This window comes from Melanerpes formicivorus, unplaced genomic scaffold (genome assembly GCF_026170545.1).
Source record: "Melanerpes formicivorus ecotype bairdi unplaced genomic scaffold, bMelFor1.0.p_v2 SCAF_9, whole genome shotgun sequence".
NCBI classification, from domain to species: domain Eukaryota; kingdom Metazoa; phylum Chordata; class Aves; order Piciformes; family Picidae; genus Melanerpes; species Melanerpes formicivorus.
Genome location: NW_027142361.1, coordinates 8,974,464 through 8,991,138, shown reverse-complemented (window position 1 = coordinate 8,991,138; position 16,675 = coordinate 8,974,464). Strand labels below are relative to the sequence as shown.

The window sequence follows — 16,675 nt, the reverse complement described above, 5'->3', positions numbered from 1 at the left end:
AGGTGGATACACTGGTGTGCATGAGACCATGGGTCTATTGGGGCAGAGCCTTGGGGAAGAGCTATACTTATCAAGAGTCCAATGATCAGAGTTGTAAATGTTTGAGGTGGAGTCAGGATCATGACGTCTGCTCCTCTGGTTTGTTCTCCAGAGCTTTCTTGACTCGTGAATAATGGATCCACGTAGGTCGCTCCTTGATTCGAACCGCGGTGAAGGTAGTCAGCAGCACTTGGAAAGGTCCTTCCCACTTCTCTTGTAGGGGTTTCACTAAAAGATTCTTAACATACACCCAATCACCGGGATTAAACGAATGCAATTTACAATCAGGTTGTTTAGGTTGGTGCTCTATCACCACAGTAGCATTTTTGTCAAACTGTTTTCCCACCGTAATTACATAATCATAAATGTACTGATCACCGATTTGGCCTATAGCGTCCCCATTCACGACTTGCATAGCATAAGGTCTACCGTACAAAATTTCAAATGGGCTTAACTTTTCTTTTGATCTTGGTTTGACTCTCAGCCTCAGTAGAGCAATAGGCAGAGCTTGATACCACTGCAAATTAGTCTCCTGACATATTTTGGCAATTTGCTGTTTAATAAGGTGATTCATCTTTTCCACTTGCCCACTGGCCTGTGGACGGTAAGGCGTGTGTAATTGCCATTTGATTTGTAATGCTTTGCTTATTGCTCTCACTGCTTTTGCACAGAAATGTGTACCCCTATCCGAAGAAATGCTCTTCGGTACCCCAAACCGTGGAATAATTTCATTCAACAGTACTTTAGTTACTTCTCTTTCCTTATTTGTCCTGCAAGGGAATGCTTCAGGCCACCCAGAAAACGTATCAGTTAATACCAACAAATACCGAAACCCCCCTTTTCTCGGGAGTTCAGAAAAATCAATTTGCCATACTTCACCTGGGAATTTACCTCGATTTATGGCTCCTTGGTGTACCTTGGTTCCCGTATTCGGGTTGTTTTTCAGACACCGCTCGCACTGGGATGTAACGTGTTTTATAGTAGTAAATAATTTTGGTCCTGCTATCCTGGTTTGCAAATATTGGTGAAGCGAATCTAGCCCCCAATGGGCCTTCTCATGTTCTGCCTTTACAAACTGCCACATCACGTTTCCTGGTATTACTAACTGTCCTGTTTCCAATTGACCCCAACCATTTTCTAATATTTTGCCCTTCCTTCTTCGTATCCACCTATGATCTGATTCCTGGTAATCTGGCTGGATGTTGGTATCCAGCTCTCCTGGTATTAGGGCCGTTATTTTCACTTCCCTAGTCCTCGTGGCAGCCAATTTAGCTTCTGTATCTGCCTTCCTATTTCCTATTTCTGGAATAGTGTTACCTTTCAAATGTCCCTTACAATGCATTATGGCCACTTGTGCTGGGAGCTGGACCGCCTCTAGCAATCGCAGAACCTCCTCTGCATGTTTGACCGTTTTTCCTTGTGTAGTCAACAGTCCTCTTTCTTTCCAAATGGCTCCATGAGCATGTACAATGGAAAAGGCATATTTAGAGTCTGTCCATATATTAATTTGCATGTTCTCCGCCAATTCCAGGGCTTGAGTCAGAGCTATCAGTTCTGCCTTTTGAGCTGAGGTCCCTGCAGGCAAGGAGTTCGACTCAATTACCCTTTCTGTAGTAGTGACTGCATAGCCAGCCATTCTTACTCCTCGCTTCACGAAGCTGCTGCCATCTGAGAACCAGTTGTCTGCATCTTCGAACGGCTCTTCTTTGAGATCCGGGCGACTGGAGTAGACTGCTTCAATTGTTTCCAGGCAGTCATGTTCGATGGGTTCTGCTGGGTCTCTTCCTTCTAGAAATGAAGCTGGGTTCACAATGTTAGTCACCTGAATGGTTATGTCATCTGATTCAGCCAGGATGGCCTGGTATTTTAGGAATCTGGAAGGCGACAGCCAATGGTTGCCTTTCTGTTCCAGCACAGCTGACACAGTGTGAGACACTAACACAGTCATCTTTTGACCCAACGTGAGCTTCCTGGCCTCTTCTATGTTAATTATTACTGCGGCCACTGCCCTCAGACAGCCTGGCCATCCTTTACTTACTTCATCCAATCGCTTGGAGAAGTAGGCCACAGCTCTCTTGTGTGGTCCCAATTGCTGTGCTAGGACTCCTAGGGCCATCCCTTGCCGCTCATGGGAGAACAGCCAGAATGGTTTTGATACATCTGGGAGACCTAAGGCCGGTGCTCTCATTAGCTCCAGCTTCAACTTCTTGAAGGCCCCTTCTGCCTCGGGAGTCCAAACTAGGACGTTCTTAGTCTCCTTCAACAAATCATACAGTGGTTTAGCGAGTATCCCGTACTGGTAGATCCATAGCCGACACCACCCTGTCATCCCCAGAAAGGCGCGCAGATCTCTCACCGTCTCTGGTTTAGGTATCTGGCAGATGGCCTCTTTCCTAGCTGCTCCCAGGGATCGCTGTCCTCTGGAGACTTCGTATCCCAGGTACACCACTTCTTTTTGCACCAGCTGTGCTTTCTGTTGAGAAACTCGATATCCACTTAAACCCAGGAAATTTAACAAGGAAATAGTCCATTCAATGCATTCTTCCTCTGTCACCGTTGCTATTAGGAGGTCGTCTACGTACTGCAGAAGGGTGCCATCTCCCAGCGGCCTTTCCCACTGTTCTAATTCTTTGGCTAACTGGTTCCCAAAAATCGTGGGGGAATTGCACCATCCTTGGGGCAATACCGTCCAGGTAAGTTGAGTCTTTCTTCCTCTATCTACAGATTCCCACTCAAAGGCAAAAATCTTTTGACTCTCGGGAGCTAAGGGAAGGCAGAAGAATGCGTCTTTTAAATCTAATACGGTGAACCAGACCAAATTATCCTTCAGTCTAGTTAAAAGTGTGTATGGATTAGCAACTACCGGATGTAATGTCTTGGTTATTTCGTTTACTGCTCTCAGATCCTGAACTAGTCTATAGGCTCCGTTAGGTTTCTTTACTGGCAGGATTGGTGTATTAAAATCTGATTCGCATTCTACCAATAACCCCAGTTCCAAAAACCTTTCGATTATGGGCTCGATCCCCTTCCTGTCTTCTATCCTCAGAGGGTATTGTTTTCTTATGACCGGTTTTGCCCCAACTTTAAGTTCAACAACAATCGGTACTGCTTGTTTTGATTTTCCAGGTATATCAGTAGCCCACACTAATGGGTACGTCTTGTTCAGAATTCGCTCGAAATTGTGATTCTCAAGTTTAGGTTCCACACAACTGATCGTTAGGCTTAGAGCTATAATCAGTTGTTCTTCATTTACTTGTAATTCCAATTTGTCTTTGTTGAATTTTATTATGGCTCCCAAGTTCTCCAATAGGTCTCTCCCCAATAAGGGCTTTGGCGAATTTGGTAAATACAGGAACTGATGAATTCCCATCTGTTTCCCAATTTTGTATTTAATGGGTTTCAAAAAGTAAGCCTTTTCTGGTTGGCCTGTTGCTCCCACAACTTGTACAAATTCATCACTTTTAGGTACCAATTCCTGATTTAAAACCGAAAAAGTTGCTCCCGTATCAACCAAAAAGTTCAATTCCTTTTTACCTTCCCCTAGCTCCATTTTAACCAGTGGGTCTGCTAGGGTATGGCCCACCGGTCCCCCTCATTCACTATCCTGATGTGTGGTAGTAGTAGTGGCCATGAGCCTTTCCCTTCGTTGGGGGCATTCTCGCTTCCAGTGTCCCATCTGTAGGCAGTACGCACATTGATTTGACCCCACCCTAGCTGGGTGGGGTTGGAGCCTCCCTCCCCTTCCTGCTGGGTTGCCTCTACCTCTTCCCCTGGTTCCAGGTTCCGAGTAACCTGTCTTCTGAGCTGCCACTGCTACAGCCACTACTCTCGCTATCCTCTTGTCCTCTTTTTTCTTCTCCTCAATCTCTCTATTATTGTATACTTTCCATGCCTCATTCAGCAGTGTCTCTAGGTTTTTATTTGCTGGATGCTCAAGTTTTTGTAATTTCTTCCTGATGTCTGGGTTACTCTGTCCCATCATCAACCCTAACAAGTGCTGTTTCCCTTCCTCTGTTGCTGGGTCCAGGGGTGTATATTGTCTCATCGCTGCCCTAAGTCTATCCAAAAACTCTGATGGGGTCTCATTCTTTCCCTGTCTGATGTCATATAGCATTGACCAATTGATAGCCTTAGGGATCGCATTACGCAAGCCCATCGCTATCAGTTTTCTATACTGCACTAGCTGTTGATAGTGCTCGGCATTGTCCGGGTCCCATTCTGGTTTATTGCTGGGAAAATTATCTTCTAGTCTTCCTGATAATACTTGAGCATGTCGTTTTCCTGTTTCCAATACGAGTTCCCTTTCTGTATCTGTCAATTCTGACAGCATCACTTCTATATCCTCCCAATCAATATCTAAATTCTTTGCCATTAATTCAAACCTCTTCGCCACTCCCTCAGGATTTCTCCTGAAATTCCTTGCCTCATCCCTCCAACTGTTCAAATCATTTGTCGAGAACGGCACCTTTACTCTAGTCTTTTCCCCTAATGTTGGTACAACTTGTCGGAGAGGAGCTATCATATGGTTCCCTTCCTCTCTTTGCTTTGCTTCCCCCCGTGCCACAGATCTGGTATAATACGAGTGACCGATCTCTTCCCCGGGATCTCCTTCCTGTGCTTCAATGTCTCCCCTATTCTTTCTCTTCTCTTTCCTCTTCCCCCTTTCCTGTTCTTCATTTTCCCCTCCTATCTCTATTACACCATCCATCCGATTCTCGTCCTGCGTCTGTCGCCCTTTTTGTATCTGCTGGCTCCTATCCTGTCCCGGGCTGCTGTCCCTCTCATCCTCTGCTCCCCTCCCATTTCTCTCATCCTTTATCTGAATTACTATATTAAGTTGTTCTCTGCCCCCCTTTTTGCATGTCTCGTTATCATCCTTTTCACTATATCTCAATTCAGAGACGTCGCCTCTCAGTTTAGAGACGCCGCTTCCCAGCGAGTTACTTTTGTCCCCAGTCCTTGGTGTGCTGGTTTCCATTCTACAAATGTCTCCACTTCTGGATGTGTTGTTATCCCCATATGGACTGAGCTCGGGCAGGCTACGTGTCTCCCTTTGGCTCTCTGCTCCTGACGGACTGCCTTCCTCCCTTTCGACTTCTAGTCTGGGTGGGCTGTCAGCATCCATGTAGCTCCCCAACCCCTGTGGACTATCTAGTCCCTGAGGGCTGCTTTTCCTCTCGTCAATCCCCGATTTTAATGGACTATCTTCCTCCCAACTGTTGTCTAACTTCTGAGGGCTGTGCCCAAACTTAGATTTCCACCATCGCTCCAGTTCCTCTAATGGGCTGGGATCCCCTTGTTCCTCTTTTGGCCTGGGAAGAGGCCCTTCCCACCCTGGAGCGAATGGATGGTATTCCCTCAGGCTTATTTCGCTCTCCTTTCCACTATCTCTTCTTGTTAGCTTGAGACACTGCTGTCCAATACTACATGCATCACAGCAACGTTCTTTAGGCTTTGGACCCTTCTTATCCCTTTCCAGGGCTAATACTAGGGGATCCTGAGGGGCTACATTAATTCCGCACTCTTTTTGCCACTCAGGTTTATTCCTTAGAGTGAAGAACATGTCTGCGTACATCACCTCATCCCATTTATTGAGCCGGTGGAGGAAGAGCATCAGTTGTAAAACAGTGTTATAATTAGTTGTTCCCTCCGGTGGCCATTTCTCATTGTCGTCTAACTTATACAACGGCCACCACTGTGTACAATATTTAAGGAGTGTCTTTTTACTTATGCTTCCCCCTGGAATTCCTCCCAAGTCCTTCCAATGCTTCAAGATACATCCTAATGGAGTTTTCATATTTACGTCCTTACTCTGTCGTCCTCCCATGGCTGTTCCCGGAATAGTCTCTTTCTCCCACAAGCACTATATACCAATATATTTTAACACACAATTTTCAATCGCTTTGTCCGTCTCCGACCTGGCTTCTCGCGAAGAACAGGAAATGCGGATCAGGACTCCCTCTTGCTTCACAGCGATGCTGCGTCTCATTCATTCACACTCTTAACGCATCCATCCAAACTATCCTACCTTACCCGAGTACACTGCTTTACCACGAGATGTCGCTGGTCAACCGTATAATACCGATACCAGTCAGCTTCGGGATGTCAGCTGTAAACCAAGGTACGGTTTGCAGATGATATCACAATAAATTCTTACACACAAAAGAGATTACAGTTAACACAAAATACCGAGTACTAAATTACGAGATTCTTGCAGACAACATAACAATGTTAGACAAAAGTGTAACACAAATGTACCCTCTCAGAAGCACAGCAACAACATTAAGATGAAAGAGAAACATACACCCGATTAACAAGCACCCAGTGGGGACTCCAACCCCTATTTCCAGTGGGGACTCCAACCCCTGTTTCCAGTGGGGACTCCAACCCCTATAAACGGGATTATGCCAGGGCGTCCCCAGGCCTTCCCATCAGGTGACCACGTCTGGTCCCCGTTTCCCAGTCAAAGCGCTTTTATCCCCAAACAAATAAACAGTTAAAATACCTCTTGATTGGAGCAGGAGATGCAGGTAACCCTTTGTCCACCAACGAGCGCTGGTCCGGGGGGGTATCTTCTGACAAAAAAGTCATCAGGGGCGCCCAGAGGGTCCCAGCCCCGGCCCCGGCTCGGGAGGACCCCTTAAGGTCTGGATCTCCTGTCTGGCTCCTGGCTGGCTCGCCAGAAAATGATGCCGAATTTTGCCCCAAAAGGCAAGAATAACTGCCTAAGAGACTCAGTTTAAGTCAGATAGACAGGAGGTATTTTATTAGCAACGCGTTGGAGAAATCACTAAATGGATTTCTACCTTTCCCGTAACAAAAGCATGTCTTTTATACAGTTTTGGATGTGGTATTGCATCAGATCACATACATAATCATATCTCTGCATACATATTCATAAGAGGCGTGGTGTAGGCGGAGCGTGGGCGGGGACATCTCTTTTGAGGATCCTCTTCGTGGTCTTTCCGGTGGCCTTCATCATGGGCAGGGGTCTTCTGATGAGTCTTCCTCTCTTAAACTTTTGAACCCTTTCCTAATTTGGTCAATTCCTGGTGTGCCTGGCTTAGTTTTACTGACTGGACAAGGCTGTTAGGGTCAGTTTGACCTTGTCGGCCCTGAATCATGCTTGCTCTGTCAGTTCTTATCACTTATCTCCTTTCTCTGTCACAGTGTCCCATGCCTCAGTCGATTTATTGCTCTATGTGATTTGTGCTTCCTTCAATTGCTAACCCATTATTTCTTAAAAGCTATCTGTTTTGGGGCTTCATATGGTAGAGGCAAACACTGGATGGTTGGAAACTTATCCAGTTCCACATGCAACTGCACGTAACACCATTCTCGGTCCGGAGAGACAAGCCCTGTGGAGACACGGAACTCCAGAGAGGATTGAGTCAGACAACGGAACTCATTTCAAGAACAACCTTGTAAAGAACTGGGCAAAAGAGCACGGTATTGAGTGGATATTCCATATTCCCTACTATGCACCAGCTTCCGGGAAGATTGAACGCTACAACGGTTTGTTGAAGACCACTCTTAAAGCCATGGGGGGTGGATCTTTGAAAAACTGGGAAAAACATTTAGCACAAGCAACCTGGCTAGTAAATAGTAGAGGTTCAGTGAACCGAGCTGGACCTGCACATTCAGATCTGCTACGGAAAGTAGAAGGTGATAGAGTTCCTGTTGTTAGAGAAAAGAATCTGTTGGGTAAAACTATTTGGGTATTTTCACCCTCAGGAGAGGCTAAACCTGTCCGAGGGGTGATTTCAGCTGAAGGTCCGGGTCACACTTATTGGGTAATGCAAGAGAATGGTGAAATTCAGTGTATTCCACAAAGAAATTTAACTTTAGCTGAAAGAGTTTAATTTCAAACTGTTGTACAGCTACATCGCGTCCAAAGGAAGAATCAACGAGGAATCTACAGTGCACAAACCCTGAGATCCCTGAGAGCCCTGAGTCAACTAAGAGACCCTGAGATTCCCTGTTTCCATTTTCTCTGCTTCGTCAGCGAGGAAATGAACTGTTGTCCATTTTTCTCATTTTCTGATTTTCTTGGACTTTTGAATCATCTACATCTGAGCATAGCTGGAATGGACTATGAACTTTACTTACGAGCTATAAATATTTTTTTGGATTGGATGGACAGTATGAACAGCCAATGAAATTGTTTAGATGGGGTGGACTGTGACCGTTTGAGGCTGTCCCCTTAAGAAAGGGAATATTGTGGTCGGATGTTTGTAAACGAAAGACGGATCTAAACTAATTTCATTGGTAGATTGGGAGAAAGCACCTTTTGAACTGGGAGTACAGCAGAGAATCCTGGGCATTCCTGCACTTTGCTTTCCCCCTTTGCAGCTCGCAGTTTTCTGGGCTTTCGGCCAGGCTTGACCTTGTGCCTTATAAGACACTTTCTAACATTCTAACAAATAACCGCTTTTAATTAATTTTGTCTTTTTTCTCTCTTTCTAACCCTCTCTGGGGAAAGGGGGAGCAGAGGGAGGGAACCCCCCTCAGCAGAGGAGGGAACCCTCATTTCTGTGTTACTTTGTTGTATATTTCTGTATATATTGTAAATACTGTAAATTCTGTACATAAACCTGCATTTCCTAAACTGCTTTGTAAATATATAGCACAATCCCTTTGCTAATCCGGCTGTGAGGTTTTTTTTCCCTTTCAACTTTCTTTTCCTTCACTTTATAGGTGGGAGGAGAAGGCCCGGCCTTTCCCTTCCAACCCTCAACATTGAGGCATTATCTAAGTTTCATATAGGTAAGTTTCACGTATGCAAAATTCATATAAAATTTCCATAGCACCTGTTAAAATTTTGAAAACATTGCCCTGTTCAAAATAATAATAATAATTTTTCAATTTTATTTTTACATATGAAGTCTATTTTCACTCTTTTGGAATTCTTTCGTTCATATACTCTGTTTCTCCTACCACTGCATAAAATAATGCTCCTCCAATGATGCTTTGCATATAAATTACTGCTCCTTTAACTGACCTTCAGATAGCTCTTAGCTAATTTGCCATCCTTTCCTGTGTTTTTCTCACCTTCTATGATATGTAGATGATTACCTGCTCTGAGCTGAGTTCAACATTAGCTAATAGATTACTTAAAACACACACACATACACACATATGTATATTATTCTTACCTCCTTCTGTATACTGTCATTTAAAAGATTCTGATGAAATGGAGGGGATTATTCTTATGAAATAATAGAATAGAAAGAATAATAAGGAAATAAGTCACAGATAAACAAAGTAAACTGAATTTTTGGGTCAGCTGAACTGCCCAGGAAGGGAGTCAGACTCTCTGCTATACTGTTTTAGGCCCACCATGAATACAGAATGTAGGCTTATCAATGTAAGATAGAGCATCACATGGACTTCTGTGGGTCTATGTTTATGTATCCTTAATATTTTTTGAACCCTATATTACCCTTTTTGCCCTATTAACAACTGATATTAGGTTTTTAGTGATTAAGAGTCAATTTAGGCTTTGTTCAAATGGCCACAGACATCCAGCCTGACAGGTCTGCTCAGAACACATATTTCACAGAAGACACTGCATGTAATTTGTGTGTAGTGGCCATTGCCACTTTGGAAGACCTTTTGCTGGAGAAGACAGGGTTATTAGTTTCCCTACTTTCTTCTGTGCAGCAACTGATTTTTTTTTAACACACTTATCCACAAAGTAAAACCTCTGTATTCAGCATAACATTGACGTGAGAAGACAAAGCAGATACTCCCTGCACACTACCCTTTTAACTTGTGGCTAAGGATTGTGGCTGTCAAATTGTATACACGACTATTAGAAGTCAAATATTTCATCATCTCATCCCAGATCTTGTTGCCAATCCTAAATAAATGCTTCATATACAAATAAAGTCTTGTATGCCTAAAGAACTCATGAATAAGAATACTGTGTTGACTGGTTGATAATACTAACTTGCTGGTATACCATACCTTTGGTCTACAAGACAGTGATAATAGAGGTGCTAAATTGCATTTTTCTGTTAATTTTGCACTTACACCATGAAGTTCATACATTCCCAAGAACCTAGTGCACTAGCCAGAATACTTACAGAATAAGTTACACTAATAAGGAGGTGAGTTTAATGGAGGGCATGGATCAGCTCACAATGTCTGTAGAACAAAATCTCACACTGGTTTTTGTTTCTGTTTAGCAAAACATGCAATCAAATGTTTTTTATATACTGTTTAGAAACAAATCCACTGGAATCTTAGTTAAGCACATTCCTTATTCCTTTGGTACATAGAAGTGAAGTTGAGCGGCCCAGTTACCTTGTACAGACAGCATATACTGTGCAAGTCAAGCAGTTTTGCACAGTAAGAGCTAATCACTTCACGCCTTCCAAAGTGGAGACCTGGAGTCTTTGAGTTTTAACCACACTAGCTCATGGGGCTAGCCAAGGTTGGCTGATAATTCAGATCCCATATAAATAATCCCTTGGAAGAGAAATTCCATAAAAATCCAAGCAAAATTCGATGGATTTTGTCTTTGATGAGACTATTTGCATGATCTAGTTTATTAATGTAATGCATGCTAATTCAATTCTTGAATACTTGTAACAATGTAGTGTTTGAAATAATTTCCTACAACTAAAATTGCACAACAATGCACACATTTCTATTCTCTCCTTTGCACTTATAAAACTGAAAATACATATAGATGGGAGAAATTTTAGGCATTAAGGCAAATGCAGTCTCCTCTTGGCAATAATTATCTTGTAGAAAGATTTGCGAATGTGTTGGTTTAGAAAGGATTTAACAAAGTCAGAAACTGATAGCACTGACCAGAGCCAGGCACGATGCAGGCAGGTGCTGAACAAGCTTCCCCACTCAGCCTCTGCCAATGAACGTCCCCCTGACCTGCAGCACTGCAGCTGTTCCTCTCCATGCCAAGTTGTGTGTTACTGGTTTGAGGATTTGGAAGAACATTCTCTGCACAGACACAGTTCAGGTCTCCAAAGGGCAGTGAATTAACCTACTGTATCACTTCCAATGTAATGAATTTTAAAATTCCTCTTTCTAAGCACAAAAGCCTCCTGTTTTTCTGTGGGGCACAGTGATGAAGTGTCCTTTCCATTCTTCCTCTAACTCACTGCTATGCTTTGATGTTTGCAGTTTTGCTGGAATATGCTGCTATAAAGATAAGCATACTTTTCTTATAGAAAAAATAATTTTCTTTGAACCATACTTATTAATTTAACAAGGTGAGAGAGGAAATATTTTAATAATTCAGGGGCAGATTCTCTCCCCTTTGAAGCAGTGATGAGCTCTCTGTTAAGATCTTAATGTCATCAGTGGGGATGCTGTAAAGAGTTATTTATCTTGCTGTTAAAAGGGTACTCATCTCATTAAATGGTTTGATATGTGATTTATGATACTGCATATGAGTCCTGAACAGCTATGTTTTGAAAGAGAGATCAGGTTTTTAAATCTGGGTTACACTTTTTCAGTCCTGATTATTGCTGACAGTGATTTGCAGGTTGAATGTTGTGAATGAGTTGGTGGCAGAGGGAGTTGTGATGATTTAATAAACTATCCAAAACGTCTGTGGATTCCATGATAAACATTCATATTCATGTACCTGATCTTTTTCAAGGACAAGGTTTTAATTTTCTGAGTTTTATGCCAGAGCTGAAGTGGGTTCGTGGCTGTGTGGTAGGTAGCCTGGGCTGTGCTGACATGCAGTGACCAGTTACACTGAATACTCACCATGTTTCCATGTTTAAACACATCATGAATGACTCCACTGACATAGATGATCTACAGTTCAAAGAACTTCAATTTTTAATTCTAGGGGAAAAGAAACTTGTATTGCTCAATAGTATAGATTTTGCTTACTGCAGTTTCTGACTTTCAGGTTTGAGCACAAAGGGTTAAAATGAAACTGTGAATGACATGTTTGTTGCCATTCACTTTGTTCCTTAGATAAGAGTTATCAAAGTGTAATGAGGAAGGTTTTTGTTTATTTTCTTGAGGATCAGGTCAAACTGGGTCAAAACCCAACACTCTTCTCCTGTCCCTCCTTCAAAAGAAATCCCACTCTGCACAATTTTACCATTTCTCCAGAAGGAAAAGATTGATTTTTTTTCCCTTGGCAATTTGTTTGCACTTCTTCAATGAATATTCAGTTTGATTGTATTAAAAATCCATGGTTCCATTTTATTCCTTTAAATGAAGGCTTAATTTTAAAACCTAATAAACTTATTAGAAAAGTAGAGAGCAAGAAACAATGCCAGGCTAATGTATTTGTTGTATAGAGATGATACTTTCCAACTGTGGGACACAGGTTTCATGACAGGAATAACAAGGGACATCTTAGTCCAGAGTTCTTGGTTCTGATAATATCTTTAGTCACTTGCTGCTTATTCTTGGGAATTCATTTTTTTTGGAAGAGGAACTATGCTCAATGATGTCTGACTGTTTTTAAAAAAGCCTGAAATTGTCACTGAGGAAAGAAACAGCCTGTGTATATTTTCTCTATGTAGTAACAAAGGAAGAAACTTTGAATGTTGAAACTGGGTAACATTTTTGTAATTTTAAAGTATGTAAATAGAAAGGGTTTTCCTTTCCTCTGCCAACCACTCTTTTTCCAGTTCTTTAGCCAACCCCATAGAGCATTGGCTACCATCCATGAGTCGGTGTAGAGATAAAGCTTTGGCCATCTCTCACGTTCAGTCACGTCGAGAGCTAGCTGGACAGCTTTTACCTCTGCGAACTGACTGGATTCTCCTTCTCCATCTTTCGCCTCTGCAACTCGGCGTGTTGGACTCCACACTGCAGACTTCCACCTTCGCTTGTTTCCAACAAGACGACAGGAACCGTCTGTGAATAAAGCATATTTCTTTTCACCATCAGAAAGGTCATTGTAAGGAGGAGCTTCCTCAGCACGAGTTACTTTCTCCTCTGGAGGTTTGGCACAGTTGATACCTTCAGGCCAACTTGAGATCACCTCCACTAGACCAGGTCTTTCAAGATTTCCCATTCGAGCTCTCTGTGTTATCAGAGCCATCCACTTAGACCATGTTGAGTCTGTGGCATGATGTGGTGTGGATCCTTTGCCTTTGAACATCCAATTCAAAACTGGTAATCTGGGAGCTAAGAGAAGTTGTGATTCAGTTCCAATTACTTCAAAAGATGCCTTTACTCCTTCATAGGCAGCTAAAATTTCCTTCTCTGTTGGAGTGTAGTTAGCCTCTGAACCTCTGTAACCTCGACTCCAGAAACCAAGTGGTCGTCCACGTGTCTCACCTGTAGCTTTTTGCCACAATCACCAAGTTGGACCATTGTCACTTGCAGCCGTGTACAAAATGTTCTTAATGTTTGGACCATCTCGGACAGGTCCCAGACCCATTGCTTGAATTACCTCTTCCTTTATCTGGTCAAAGGCTGCTTGTTGTTCAGGTCCCCAGTGGAAATGGTTTCTCTTTCGAGTCACATCATACAGAGGTTTCACAATCTGACTGTATCCAGGAATGTGCAGTCTCCAAAATCCCACTATCCCCAAGAAACTTAGGGTCTCTTCCTTGTTTGTGGGATTTGCCATGGTAGAGACTCTATTTACCACATCCACTGGAATGTGTCGGCGTCCATCCTGCCACCGCACTCCCAGAAATTGAATTTCTGTGGTAGGTCCTTTCACTTTGTCTTGCTTGATGGCAAAACCTGCATTCAGAAGAATGTCAATGATTTTGTTACCTTTCTCGAAGACTTCCTCAGCAGTTTTACCCCAGACGATGATATCATCGATGAACTGGATGTGTTCTGGAGCACCGCCTTTCTCCAGAGCATCGTGGATCACTGCATGACAGATGCTTGAGCTGTGGATCCAGCCCATTGGCAGCCTGTTGAAAGTGTACTGGAGTCCTCTCCAGGTGAAAGCAAACTGAGGCCTGCATTCCTCTGCTATGGGAATAGAGAAAAATGCATTAGCAATGTCTATGGTAGCATACCATTTGGCCTCTTTGGATTCCAGCTCATACTGTAGCTCCATCATGTCTGGTACTGCTGCACTCATAGGTGGTGTCACTTCATTCAGGGCTCGGTAGTCTACTGTCAGACGCCAGTCTCCATTCTGCTTTCGCACAGGCCACACTGGACTGTTGAAAGGTGAATGAGTTTTGCTGACAACTTTCTGACTCTCCAACTGACGAATCAGATTCTGAATGGGCAACAAAGAGTCACGGTTGGTTCTGTATTGTCTGTGATGCACAGTCTGAGAAGCAACCGGCAATTTAATGTCCTGTATCTTATGTTGTCCCACAACTGCAGATTCATCAGAAAGTTCAGGTCTGGCAGACAGCTTCAATTTTTGTCCATCAATTTCTATTGAAGCTACTCCAAAAGCCCATTTGTAACCTCTAGGGTCTTTGAAACGCCCTTCTCTCAGAAAATCAATTCCCAAAATACAAGGTGCATCAGGTCCGGTCACAACTGTATGCTTCCTCCATTGTTTACCAGTTAAACTTATATTAACCTCTACCTTACTTAACTCTTGAGATCCACCAGTGACTCCCAGAATAGTTATAGACTCTGATCCCTGATAATTTGATGGTATTATGGTGCACTGAGCTCCTGTGTCAACCAAGGCCCTGTACTTCCGAAATTGTGAAGTGCCAGGCCACTGGATGTACACATCCCAATAGATTCTATTATCTCTGTTATCCCTCTCCTCCCCCTGGCGGGAGGCAGGGCACCCCTAATTATGGGGAACATGCGCACATGTGCATTGCACATAGTTTGCAGTGTTATAACTTTGCATGTTATAACTGGAGCCGCTGTTGGAGCCATAAGAGTCATTCTGGGGAACTGTGGAAGTAACAGCTACCCTTCTGGTATTGCTACCTCGGGTTCTGCCACTTTGCAATTCCCTCAGTCTCCTGAAAAGATTAGAAGTTGGTTGGCCATCCCAGCGGTTCATGTTCTCACCAAACTGATCACGCAGAGTTATCCAAATAGTTCTACGTGATTGCCTTGGTGGTCTATTTTGGAATGACCTGTTTTGGAATGACCTGTTTTGGAATGACCTCCTTGGAGGACGTGTATTCCTCACAGATGAAACTTGTACCCACCTGGAGGAAGAATTGAAACTATCCCTTTGTGCCAATTGGGATATGGAATTTCTAAATTCATCTTTTAACTCTCTTATGCAATTCTGAATATCACCAGACATCATTTTAATGGCCGAAACCAAAGAACCACGTGTCATGCTATCCTCCAATTGTCTCATTTGATCACTGAATTGGCCAACCGTAGGAGAAGCTCCACCATAACTTCTTGACACAATTCTGCTTGCCAGAATGTTTGCATAATTAGAAGGAGCAAGTTTGATGATCTTTTTAGCAAGACCAATACCCACAGGAATGTCATCAGGATTCAGAGTTTCATGTTCACCATAGAGTAGCTCTCTAACAGCAAATTCTCTTAAGCGCTTAATTCCCTCATCTATGGTAGTCCAGGGTTTAGGATTCCATGGAAGATCATCTCGGGAAGGGTATCTCAGGGCAACCGCTATTAAAAGGCGTATCCACAGATTAACCTTACCGAGAGCTTCGCCTAGATGTCTATCTATTCCATTGTCCCTTGAGAGAGTTCCTAACTGAGCTGCTGACTTGTCTCCAACTGTTAGAGCTGAAGCACCTGTATCCTAACACCTACTAAGCCAAGGTAGAACTGGCTCCTTATCTGCCCTGGTGAAATCTTTACGGACATTTCGCCATTCCTCCCGTGGAGAAGAACAGTCCGAAATATCATCTTCATCTTCATCTCCCTGAATTCTTTGCCCATAAAATCCTGCTGTCATTCTCCTAAGGATCTCTTTAAGCTGAGAACCACATTTGCCAGCTGCTTTCCTAACCTCATCTCTATCCTGCTTTGATCTCACTAGGTTAGCTAGATCTTTAAAACAAACCTTCTCTTCCTCCTGAGCAGGATCTTTTAGAGTAGAGGGCCCCTCACCAGGATCAGTCTCCACCTCTTCTTCTCCATCTTGGGCCTTTCCACTTCTAGTCTTTAAAGGAGCCATCTTGACTGGAGCTGTGTTTGAATTTACAGCCACCTTAATGGAAGCTGACAGGTCCTGAGATAAATCAGCTGCTGGGGCAGTGACTTCCGGTCCCACTGAGGGAGTGGGTGGAAGTGACGTTGCTCCATTAATGGCCGACGGAGAAGAAGAAGAAGGAGAAGGAGTAGGAGAAGGAGTAGGCGCCATGTTGATACCAGCCGATGCCCTTGGCTGCTTGCCAGAATCAGCAAAGTCATTTAGAGCTGCCTTACCAATTAACTTTTTAGCCTTCTTTTTGACTGACACGGGTTCTCCACAGTCCTCGTCACTAGATGACTCTGGGACTGATCGAGAGCCACGGCGTTTCCTTTTTGATCTAGTTTTAATAACAAAACAAGCTCTGGACACCTTTCTCTCTCGCCGCAAAGAGACCAGCAGATACACGTTAATTATCACCATCAGCAGAATTATAGACACCAAATAAATCACCTTTGGATCCCAGGCATCACCTAAAGTTACTCTCTCCTCAGGCGGAATCTTAAAACCCTTTATCTCAATTGGGAGAGTGGTGGAGGTAACATTCCTGTATCTCACTGGCCA

The 16,675-nt window shown here is 43.3% G+C and overlaps 1 long non-coding RNA gene across 1 annotated transcript; it reads right to left on the bottom strand.

The window, feature by feature from the left end:
• Nucleotides 1-185: 185 nt before the first annotated feature.
• LOC137443512 (uncharacterized) lies at nucleotides 186-6,580 on the bottom strand. Its single transcript, XR_010987906.1, has 3 exons — nucleotides 6,545-6,580; nucleotides 6,073-6,148; nucleotides 186-277 (listed from the first exon to the last, which is right to left on the bottom strand). It is a non-coding gene; the product is annotated as an uncharacterized lncRNA (long non-coding RNA).
• Between the last annotated feature and the right edge of the window lie 10,095 nt (nucleotides 6,581-16,675).